The 11,349-nt window shown below is 46.9% G+C and overlaps 1 pseudogene; it reads left to right on the top strand.

Annotated features, from left to right (window-relative positions):
* The first annotated feature begins 2,066 nt into the window (after positions 1 to 2,066).
* Positions 2,067 to 4,397, top strand: LOC127305574 (uncharacterized; annotated as a pseudogene).
* The last annotated feature ends 6,952 nt before the right edge of the window (positions 4,398 to 11,349 follow it).

Here is an 11,349-nt window from a genome sequence, read left to right on the forward strand (position 1 = left end):
GACAGACAGGAAGGAGCAACAATGGCTGCTTCGCTGCGACATCTCTGGAACAGCTGGTCCATTCAGATCCTGGTGCTCCTTAGCCTTACAACTTCAAGTGAGTGTTACTGTCTTATAACACATTCTATTTTGCTCACCATATGTTAAAATTTTAATCGATGACTTATATCTATGACACTACATATTTAAACGTGCGCATGTTCCACTTTATTCTTATCGTCATTAAAATGTACGATGGAGATGTTGAAGTCTTTGACTCACTAACCAAAGAGCCTATACTATACAAGACGGCTTTTGATATGCTCAAAAAGTAATTTTAATTCTTATCGGTTTTTTCGTTAATTTCCTGATATCAACAAATTGATAACTCTTTTATGCATTTTCTTTTGTCGGGCAGCGTATGGCAACCGTTCATCCAGGAAGATCCGACCGGTGGATGGAAACCGAAGCTGATATGGCGTGCGAACAAAGTAAGTAGTACTACCTAGGTCCACACACCTTTATCATACTTGATTATTGTTTGATTGATTTATATTCTTGTACAGAAATGCGCGAAACAACCAGAGGGGACTAATCTATGTGGATACTACGTTTGCAAGTACATCCTCAAGATTGTCAGCGAGAGAACGAATAATCAAAGAAATAGAGAGGTACGAAAACAATATTCACAAATTTATTTTGTTACCATAACTTTTGCCGAGTTTCAGTCATAATTGTTTGATTGTGATTTGATATATATATATATATACACACATAGCTCATGTATTCATTTGTATCTCATTCTTTTACAGTTGGCAAGAAAGCGGGACAGGATCTCAATCGAGCACCGCTTCAAAGCAATTGGCGAGGAATTGGCGGGATTTTTTCCTTCGGGACGTCATACCTAACTTCGCAGAGTACCACTATGAATGAAGATCTACATGTAATATATAGTTTGACTCGGAGAGTACCAGTATGCTACATGTAATAGATAGTATGCCTCGGAGAGTACCACTATGCATGAAGATCATGCATGTACTACTTAATGTGCGATCTTATGCAATTACATGTGTTATATTATATGCACCAATTTGATATGCATCACCTTGATCTTCATGTACTACCTAAACCCAAACACGTTTCTGGAGCATCGACGCGATCCACGTACGATGAAACGGTCCGATACCCCTAAACCCCTCCTAAAACCCTAAACCCTGAATTCTCTGCCGCGGCAGAGATTTATACACTTTCTCTGCCACGGTAGCCAACCTTTGGTACCGGTTCGTGTTACAAACCGGTACCAAAGGCCCCTAGCCCTGCGTTCTCCTGGGTGCCCACGTGGAGGCCCCTTTAATACCGGTTCGTAAGGAACCGGTACCAAAGGGGGGGGGGGCTTTTATCCCGAATCTTTTGTACCGGTTGCATTTCCGGTACAAAAGGTCCTCTGAAACCGGTATTGTTAGCCCTTTTTCACTAGTGTTAGCACACATCACATGGCTGTAGAACTGGCAAAATGTACACTGTTGTTTGATGTTTGTCTGTCTACTTGACGAAAGTGACAAGACCTCTAGAGCAAAATATTTAGTTTGGGAATAAGGACAAAACAACACTTACAACCAACTACGGAGTACTACCGATGTCTCAAGAAATAAGGCGTCCTTGTTTTATGTGGTTTTTGTTTGACCAGGAATTACTTCAAATAGATAAAGATTATTTATATGAAATTAATATCATTAAAAGTGCTTTTCAATACGAATCCAACGATACTAATTGCATATAATATAATCAAAATTTGTTGCTTAATTTTTATGGTTAAAGTTCGCCTTGGAATACTCGTGCGTCTTATTCCTTAAAACGGAGGTAGTAATATATACTACTATTACCCAGAAATCCCTATATTAAAAAGAAGGAAGCCACCGCAAGGATACCACTTGTGGATTGGCAGCTGGCTTGTAGTTCGCCCGTGGCCGTCACATTGATTGGGAACATGGAAGGAAAAGACGGCTTGTAGATACTAACTTCCAACCTACCTGCAAGTACTAGCTAGTTATAGTTGTGAGTGAAGTCGAGTCTACCCATCATTTGGCTGCCGGCCTCCTCATGCATCTCGGCCGGAGACCAGCAGACTAATTTTGGACACCGGTATGTATATTGCAACATCATTTTTCAGTTACATTTCCTGAATGAAACAGGTTGGTTTGGTCCGGCGCGCGGTGCGGACGACAGACAGGAAGGAGCAACAATGGCTGCTTCGCTGCGACATCTCTGGAACAGCTGGTCCATTCAGATCCTGGTGCTCCTTAGCCTGAAGCTCCAGATCGCTCTCTTCCTCTTCGCCGGGATCCGCAGACGCGGAGCCCATTATCTGCCGCGGTTTCTGCTCTGGTTCGCCTACCAGCTGGCCGACTACACAGCGACGTACGCGCTGGGCCACCTCTCCATCAGGGGCGCACGCCCCATCGTCGCATTCTGGGCGTCATTCCTCCTGCTGCACCTCGGAGGCCCGGACAACATCACCGCTTACTCTCTGGAGGACAGCAAGCTCTGGAAGCGCCATCTGCTGTCTGCCTTTCTCCAGATCCTGGGAGCGGTGTATGTCCTCTACGAGCACGTCGCGAGCACGGCGGCCTCGCTCCAGCTTGCCTCCTTGTTGATGTTCGCTGTCGGCGCCGTCAAGTACGGGGAGAGGACTAGGGCACTTATGCGCGGAAACCTCGACAGCATCCGAGGCTCCGTGAAGAAGCAACCACCTGCCATTCATAGACACTTCCACCCTCAGGATAAAGTGTTCAAGGGGGGAGAGTTGGACGAGGAGTCCCTTGTGCGGCGAGCCCACTCGCTGTTCCACATCTGCAAGCGCGCCATAGTTGACTATCCGGTGATCGAGGATGATTAACAGGGCCAAGATACAACCACCACAATGGTGGTCGGGGTCAAGATGTGGAGATTGATGGAGACGGAGCTCTCCCTCATGTACGACATGCTGTACACCAATGCAGCGGTCATCCACACCTGGTTCGGCTACACGGTACGTCTCGTCTCGCCGGTCGCCATTGTCGCCTCACTGCTGCTGTTTAAGCTCACTAGCAAGGATGCCCACCGCAGTGCTGACGTTGTGATCACCTACGTCTTGTATGGTGGCGCTTTGTTCATGGAGACGACGTCTCTGCTGAACGCGCTAGGCTCCTCTTGGACATTTGCGTTTCTGAGTACCACCAGATGGCGCTGGCTTCGATACGCAGCTCTGTGCAACGAAAGATGGGACCGACTCAGGTGGTCCGTTGCGTATCTTCATCATCTGGTCAGCATAGGAGGACGAAGCCGGTACAAATCAAGGAGGTGGTCATGCATGATAGGGCAGTACAACATGCTGCACTTGTGCACTCGTTCTGAGAGTGCTCTGCTCGGCAGGCTGGCACAGGTGGTGGGACTGGGACTCAATGAATGGTGGAATAGGGGGCATTACTCGTGGATCATTGAGATGCCGGACCATGTCAAGGATCGTATTTCTCAACATATGAACAAAGTTTACACGGAAGGGGTTGCGATCAACTCGTTGGGCATGCTCAGGAACAGGTGGGGCGAGGAGCCATTGATTCGCAAGGAGCTGCTGCAAGGCATACTCAAGGATTCGCTTGGCGTTGAGTTCCAGGAGTGCGTCATCATGTGGCACATCGGCACCGACGTTTTCCTCGCCAAGAGCGAGGGCTCCATTGCGGCGGACGACGAGGAGGCATCGCTCGATGTGGAGGCCATCAAGGTGATATCCAACTACATGATGTTCCTCCTCGTGGAACAACCTGACATGCTGCCAGGCCTTTCCCAGAACAGGCTCTACCAACGAACCTGCGAGAATCTGGTCAACACTAGACGATCGACTTATCATAGGCACAACAACGACCCGAGCTTCTGTGCCAAGCTCAAGAATCTCTTCCGCCTGCAGGATGACCACGCTTCAAAGTCCAGGGTCACCGACAGAGAGGAGCTCGCGAAAACCATATATGATGAGTACGAGAGCAAAGGATTCAGCCACGATTCTCCTCGACTCCCTTATGTAGTTAAACTTGCCAAGCAGCTGCTAACGATGGAGGAAAATGGCACTGCTGACTCGGTGAAACTCGTCCTTGATGTGTGGACGGATATCCTTGTCTACGCAAGCAACAAATGCAGCAGGAAGGCCCATGCCGAGAAGCTAAATAGTGGCGGTGAGTTGACAACCATCCTGTGGCTTATGGCAGAACATTTCTACCAAATTTATCTGGACAAGCTTATTAAAAAAGCGAAAAATAACTCATCGTGAAAAAGGCAGGGAGATGATGATCATTATTCTAAGGCTGTAAGGCGCGCGAAACGCATCAGGGTTTTTTGGGCATTCTAGAATCCTTGTAAATTGTTTGTATCTTCCCCCTTGTTGAATAAAGAACACCGTGCATCTACTTGGTTCCACGCCATCCTGTACCCTTTCTAGATTATAGTGAGCAAATTAAAGAGAGGGTACACATTTCAGGAAAATGAAATTATGATTTAGGTAAAGTTCCTCTGAGACATTTCAGGAATCGAGAAATTACAGAAAGGAAATCAAGAACAAGGTTCTAATACATTCGTCCTCTAATCTATTAGTCTCCTATTTTTTCCTCCGCGTGAACTTATAATCATAATACACATACAAATTCAACTATTTAAAAAAGATAGTTGATTGTACTTGAAAAATACCAAATCCACCTCGCCTTGCAGCGGGGAGTGGACATGAGTTGCAAAAAAATCTATAAATTCCACACTATTTTGATAGAGAACAAGGACACCATTGTTATTTTTCCTTACAAAAAGATCTATGTGATGGAAGCGCTTAACAATTCCTTATTACCGAGCATAACAATTTTATAATGTCTCCAAATCATGCGCAGATAAACATAATATTTAGTAGTAGATAATAAAAATATATTTTCTAAATTGCTTAATTAATGGTGCACTCTTGCAGAACGTGCTAGATCACCACCCGAACACAAAAGGATGATTCAACACATCCAATTAAGCTAAACTCAATAAAAAGGGACAGAAAAACCTAAGATCATAGTTCTCTCACCGAATCACTTATGTGTGGTTGTCTCCCAGCTCCTCCAAGTATAGCAAATAATAACAAAATATAGGATTGTCGGGGGGAAGACCCCGGGTAGGGCAATGGACGCAGAGTAGCCGGCTGGCCACTGGCCGGCTCGCGGCAAGGCCGGCTGAGGAGCAGCCGGCTGGCGCCGTGGCCGGCTGGTCCGGAAGCCGGCTGGCTCTAGGTCCTAGTCGGCCTGGCTACGGCCGCCAATGCTGTAGCTGGGCCGGCTTCTACAAGCCATATCCGACTGAGGTTTGTACCTCAGACCGACTCGAGGCTGGCGAGTCTTGCACTGGAAGGAACCGGGTTGGTAATCCGGGTTCCCAAAGTCCACGCTGACTTCATCCTCCGTAAAGCGCGGGGCACTGTGGAGCAATAGTGCCACGCGCCGGACAGGCCCTCATGGCTTACGACGATCCGTACCGGCTACAGTGGCAGATGGCGACAGGGACACCTCCTCTCCATACCGCTGACCTTGGCAGTCGGATGGGACAGGCCACGACGCCTCAACGACTCCTGACGTCACCGCCTCGGGAAGGAGCGGAAGCCGGAGCCGGCCAAGCCGGCCAGTAGACTGCAGGGTCTTATACGTAAAAGTGCCAGCGCCTATATAAGCTGGCTAACCCCCTCTCGTGCAGGGGATCGATCATTCTCACTTCATTCCACCCTTAGCGCTGCCCTGTGAGAGAGACCATCGTCTCCCTTAGCCTCCCAGGAGCAGCCGGACACAGCTCTAGGAGCATCATTGTATTGTGTGATCATCATATACACTCTAGCAGGAGTAGAGGTTTTACCTCCATCGGAGGGCCTCGAACCTGGGTACGTCGCCGTGTCGCTCGTCCCCATACCCGCATCCGGATACCGCCGTGAGATCCCTCAGGAACCACTTCGATTAGCCACCCTATGGCATATGCCGTGACGATACCACGACATTTGGCGCCCACCGTGGGGCCTTCAGCATCCTCGGCCGGTGTCTTCATCCGGACGGGCCTCACCACCACCACCGGCGAGCGAGTCGCTTCAGGCTTGATCTGGAGATTCGGCTCCCTCGACTGCGTCAGCGACAACGCTGGCTGCTTCGCCGACCGGCCCTTCCCAGCCGGTGGCAGCGTCATTTCCTTCGGCGGCCACGACGTCTACGTCGCCACCGTCGCACCGCCGCGCTACCCGCGGCAGGTGCTGCGCTGCGCAAGCCCTCCTCCGCGAGCCGGCAGCAGCGCTCCCGCCAGCCCCGCCGTCGTGCAAGTCATGATGGCTGGCGAGGAGCTCCCCGTGAAGAACCTGCGTACCCGCGGCCCCAACCTGGAGCGCAACGTCGACCCCAACGCCTCCGGCTCGGGCCCGAAAGCGCCACCACCACCGTCCCGACTGGATGCAGTCCGGGCAAAGCTGAGCACCCCGCTCACGCCTGGTGCCGACCCCACCGCCATCGAGGCGGATTTGGAGGCGCACCGCCAGCTCCTTCTCAAGCAAACAGAAGAACTGGCTGCTGCTAAGCGCCAGATGGAGATCACCCAGCGCGAGTACAACCGCGCCCACGGCCTCACTCCAGGCGGCGACGAGCCAAGCCGAGCCGGCCATGTCCGCCGCAGGGGCCGCGACCTTGGCGCCGAGATCGCCCGCGACGGCGCCCCTTCGCCGGCTCCGTCCGCGGAGCTCCCCGTCTACGACACCCCCGACAAGAACATGCGCGCGGCAGCAGCCGCCGCAGAAGAGCTGAACCGCCTCGAAGGCGAAGAGTTACGCCGCCAGACCAAGCGGGTGACTGAGCTGCTCAACGCAGCCAACAGGCAGATCGCCGACCCCAGGTATGTCAATGCCCCCAGAGCTTCTCACGCTCGTAGAGTGATGCGTGTGGTTGGCACGTCCGTTGGGAACCCCAAGAGGAAGGTGTGATGCGCACAGCGGCAAGTTTCCCTCAGTAAGAAACCAAGGTTTAATCGGACCAGTAGGAGTCAAGAAGCACGTTGAAGGTTGATGGCGGCGAGATGTAGTGCGGCGCAACACCAGTGATTCCGGCGCCAACGTGGAACCTGCACAACACAACCAAGATACTTTGCCCCAACGAAACAGTGAGGTTGTCAATCTCACCGGCTTGCTGTAACAAAGAGTTAACCGTATTGTGTGGAAGGTGATTGTTTGCAGAAAAACAGTAGAACAATATTGCAGTAGATTGTATTTCAGTAAAGAGAATTGGACCGGGGTCCACAGTTCACTAGAGGTGTCTCTCCCATAAGACGAACAGCATGTTGGGTGAACAAATTACAGTTGGGCAATTGACAAATAAAGAGAGCATGACCATGCACATACATATCATGATGAGTATAGTGAGATTTAATTGGGCATTACGACAAAGTACATAGACCGCCATCCAACTGCATCTATGCCTAAAAAGTCCACCTTCAGGTTATCATCCGAACCCCCTCCAGTATTAAGTTGCAAAGCAACAGACAATTGCATTAAGTATGGTGCGTAATGTAACTAGTGACTACATCCTTGAACATAGCACTAATGTTTTATCCCTAGTGGCAACAGCACAACACAACCTTAGAACTTTCTGTCACTGTCCCAGGTGTCAATGCAGGCATGAACCCACTATCGAGCATAAATACTCCCTCTTGGAGTTACAAGCATCTACTTGGCCAGAGCATCTACTAGTAACGGAAAGCATGCAAGATCATAAACAACACATAGCATAACTTTGATAATCAACATAACAAGTATTCTCTATTCATCGGATCCCAACAAACGCAACATATAGAATTACAGATAGATGATCTTGATCATGTTAGGCAGCTCACAAGATCCGACAATGATAGCACAATGGGGAGAAGACAACCATCTAGCTACTGCTATGTACCCATAGTCCAGGGGTAGACTACTCACACATCACACCGGAGGCGACCATGGCGGCGTAGAGTCCTCCGGGAGATGATTCCCCTCTCCGGCAGGGTGCCGGAGGCGATCTCCTGGATCCCCCGAGATGGGATCGGCGGCGGCGGCGTCTCTGGAAGGTTTTCCGTATCGTGGTTCTCGGTACTGGGGTTTTCGTCACGGAGACTTTTTATAGGCGAAAGGGCAGGTCAAGAGGCGGCACGGGGGCCCCACACCACAGGGCCGCGCGGCCAAGGGGGGGGGGCGCGCCGCCCTAGGGTGTGGCCCCTCCGTGGCCCCTCTTCGTCTCTCCTTCGGACTTCTGGAAGCTTCGTGAGAAAATAGGCCCCTGGGCTTTGATTTCGCCCAATTCCGAGAATATTTCCTTACTAGGATTTCTGAAACCAAAAACAGCAGAAAACAAAGAATCGGCACTTCGGCATCTTGTTAATAGGTTAGTTCCAGAAAATGCACGAATATGACATAAAGTGTGCATAAAACATGTAGATAACATCAATAATGTGGCATGGAACATAAGAAATTATCGATACGTCGGAGACGTATCAGCATCCCCAAGCTTAGTTATGCTCGTCCCGAGCAGGTAAAACGATAACACAGATAATTTCTGGAGTGACATGCCATCATAATCTTGATCATACTATTTGTAAAGCATATGTAGTGAATGCAGCGATCAAAACAATGTATATGACATGAGTAAACAAGTGAATCATATAGCAAAGACTTTTCATGAATAGCACTTCAAGACAAGCATCAATAAGTCTTGCATAAGAGTTAACTCATAAAGCAATAATTCAAAGTAAAGGTATTGAAGCAACACAAAAGAAGATTAAGTTTCAGCGGTTGCTTTCAACTTGTAACATGTATATCTCATGGATATTGTCAACATAGAGTAATATAATAAGTGCAATAAGCAAGTATGTAGGAATCAATGCATAGTTCACACAAGTGTTTGCTTCTTGAGGTGGAGAGAAATAGGTGAACTGACTCAACATTGAAAGTAAAAGAATGGTCCTCCATAGAGGAAAAGCATCGATTGCTATATTTGTGCTAGAGCTTTGATTTTGAAAACATGAAACAATTTTGTCAACGGTAGTAATAAAGCATATGCATCATGTAAATTATATCTTATAAGTTGCAAGCCTCATGCATAGTGTACCAATAGTGCCCGCACCTTGTCCTAATTAGCTTGGACTACCTGGATTATCACCGCAATACATATGCTTTAACCAAGTATCACAAAGGGGTACCTCTATGCCGCCTGTACAAAGGTCTAAGGAGAAAGCTCGCATTTGGATTTCTCGCTTTTGATTATTCTCAACTTAGACATCCATACCGGGACAACATAGACAACAGATAATGGACTCCTCTTTTAATGCTTTAAGCATTCAACAACAATTAATAATTTTCTCATTTGAGATTTGAGGATTGTTGTCCAAAACTGAAACTTCCACCATGGATCATGGCTTTAGTTAGCGGCCCAATGTTCTTCTCTCACAATATGCATGCTCAAACCATTCAACTCAGTGTAGATCGCCCTTACTTCAGACAAGACGAACATGCATAGCAACTCACATGAAATTCAACCAATGAATAGTTGATGGCGTCCCCGGTAAACATGGTTATCGCACAACAAGCAACTTAATAAGAGATAAAGTGCATAATTACATATTCAATACCACAATAGTTTTTAAGCTATTTGTCCCATGAGCTATATATTGCAAAGGTGAATGATGGAATTTTAAAGGTAGCACTCAAGCAATTTACTTTGGAATGGCGGAAAATACCATGTAGTATAGGTAGGTATGGTGGACACAAATGGCATAGTGGTTGGCTCAAGTATTTTGGATGCATGAGAAGTATTCCCTCTCGATACAAGGTTTAGGCTAGCAAGGCTTATTTGAAACAAACACAAGGATGAACCGGTGCAGCAAAACTCACATAAAAGACATATTGAAAACATTATAAGACTCTACACCGTCTTCCTTGTTGTTCAAACTCAATACTAGAAATTATCTAGACCTTAGAGAAACCAAATATGCAAACCAAATTTTAGCATGCTCTATGTATTTCTTCATTAATGGGTGCAAAGCATATGATGCAAGAGCTTAATCATGAGCACAACAATTGCCAAGTATCACATTACCCAAGACATTTATAGCAATTACTACATGTATCATTTTCCAATTCCAACCATATAACAATTTAACAAAGGAGAAACTTCGCCATGAATACTATGAGTAGAAACCAAGGACATACTTGTCCATATGCTACAGCGGAGCGTGTCTCTCTCCCATAAAGTGAATGCTAGGATCCATTTTATTCAAACAAAACAAAAACAAAAACAAACCGACGCTCCAAGAAAAAGCACATAAGATGTGATGGAATAAAAATATAGTTTCAGGGGAGGAACCTGATAATGTTGTCGATGAAGAAGGGGATGCCTTGGGCATCCCCAAGCTTAGACGCTTGAGTCTTCTTGATATATGCAGGGGTGAACCACCGGGTGCATCCCCAAGCTTAGAGCTTTCACTCTCCTTGATCATGTTGCATCATACTCCTCTCTTGATCCTTGAAAACTTCCTCCACACCAAACTCGAAACAACTCATTAGAGGGTTAGTGCACAATATAAATTGACATATTCAGAGGTGACACAATCATTCTTAACACTTCTGGACATTGCATAATGCTACTGGACATTAGTGGATCAAAGAAATTCATCCAACATAGCGAAAGAGGCAATGCGAAATAAAAGGCAGAATCTGTCAAAACAGAACAGTTCGTATTGACGAATTTTAAAATGGCACCAGACTTGCTCAAATGAAAATGCTCAAATTGAATGAAAGTTGCGTACATATCTGAGGATCATGCACGTAAATTGGCTTAATTTTCTGAGTTACCTACAGGGAGATGGACCCAGATTCGTGACAGCAAAGAAATCTGGAATTGTGCAGTAATCCAAATCTAGTACTTACTTTTCTATCAACGGCTTAACTTGGCACAACAAAACACAAAACTAAGATAAGGAGAGGTTGCTACAGTAGTAAACAACTTCCAAGACACAAAATAAAAACAAAGTACTGTAGGTAAAAACATGGGTTGTCTCCCATAAGCGCTTTTCTTTAACACCTTTCAGCTAGGCGCAGAAAGTGTGTATCAAGTATTATCAAGAGATGAAGTGTCAACATCATAATTTGTTCTCATAATAGAATCAAAAGGTACCTTCATTCTCTTTCTAGGGAAGTGTTCCATACCTTTCTTGAGAGGAAATTGATATTTTATATTACCTTCCTTCATATCAATGATAGCACCAACAGTTCGAAGAAAAGGTCTTCCCAATATAATGGGGCAAGATGCATTGTATTCAATATCC

This window comes from Lolium perenne, chromosome 6, assembly GCF_019359855.2.
Source record: "Lolium perenne isolate Kyuss_39 chromosome 6, Kyuss_2.0, whole genome shotgun sequence".
In the NCBI taxonomy this organism is placed as follows: domain Eukaryota; kingdom Viridiplantae; phylum Streptophyta; class Magnoliopsida; order Poales; family Poaceae; genus Lolium; species Lolium perenne.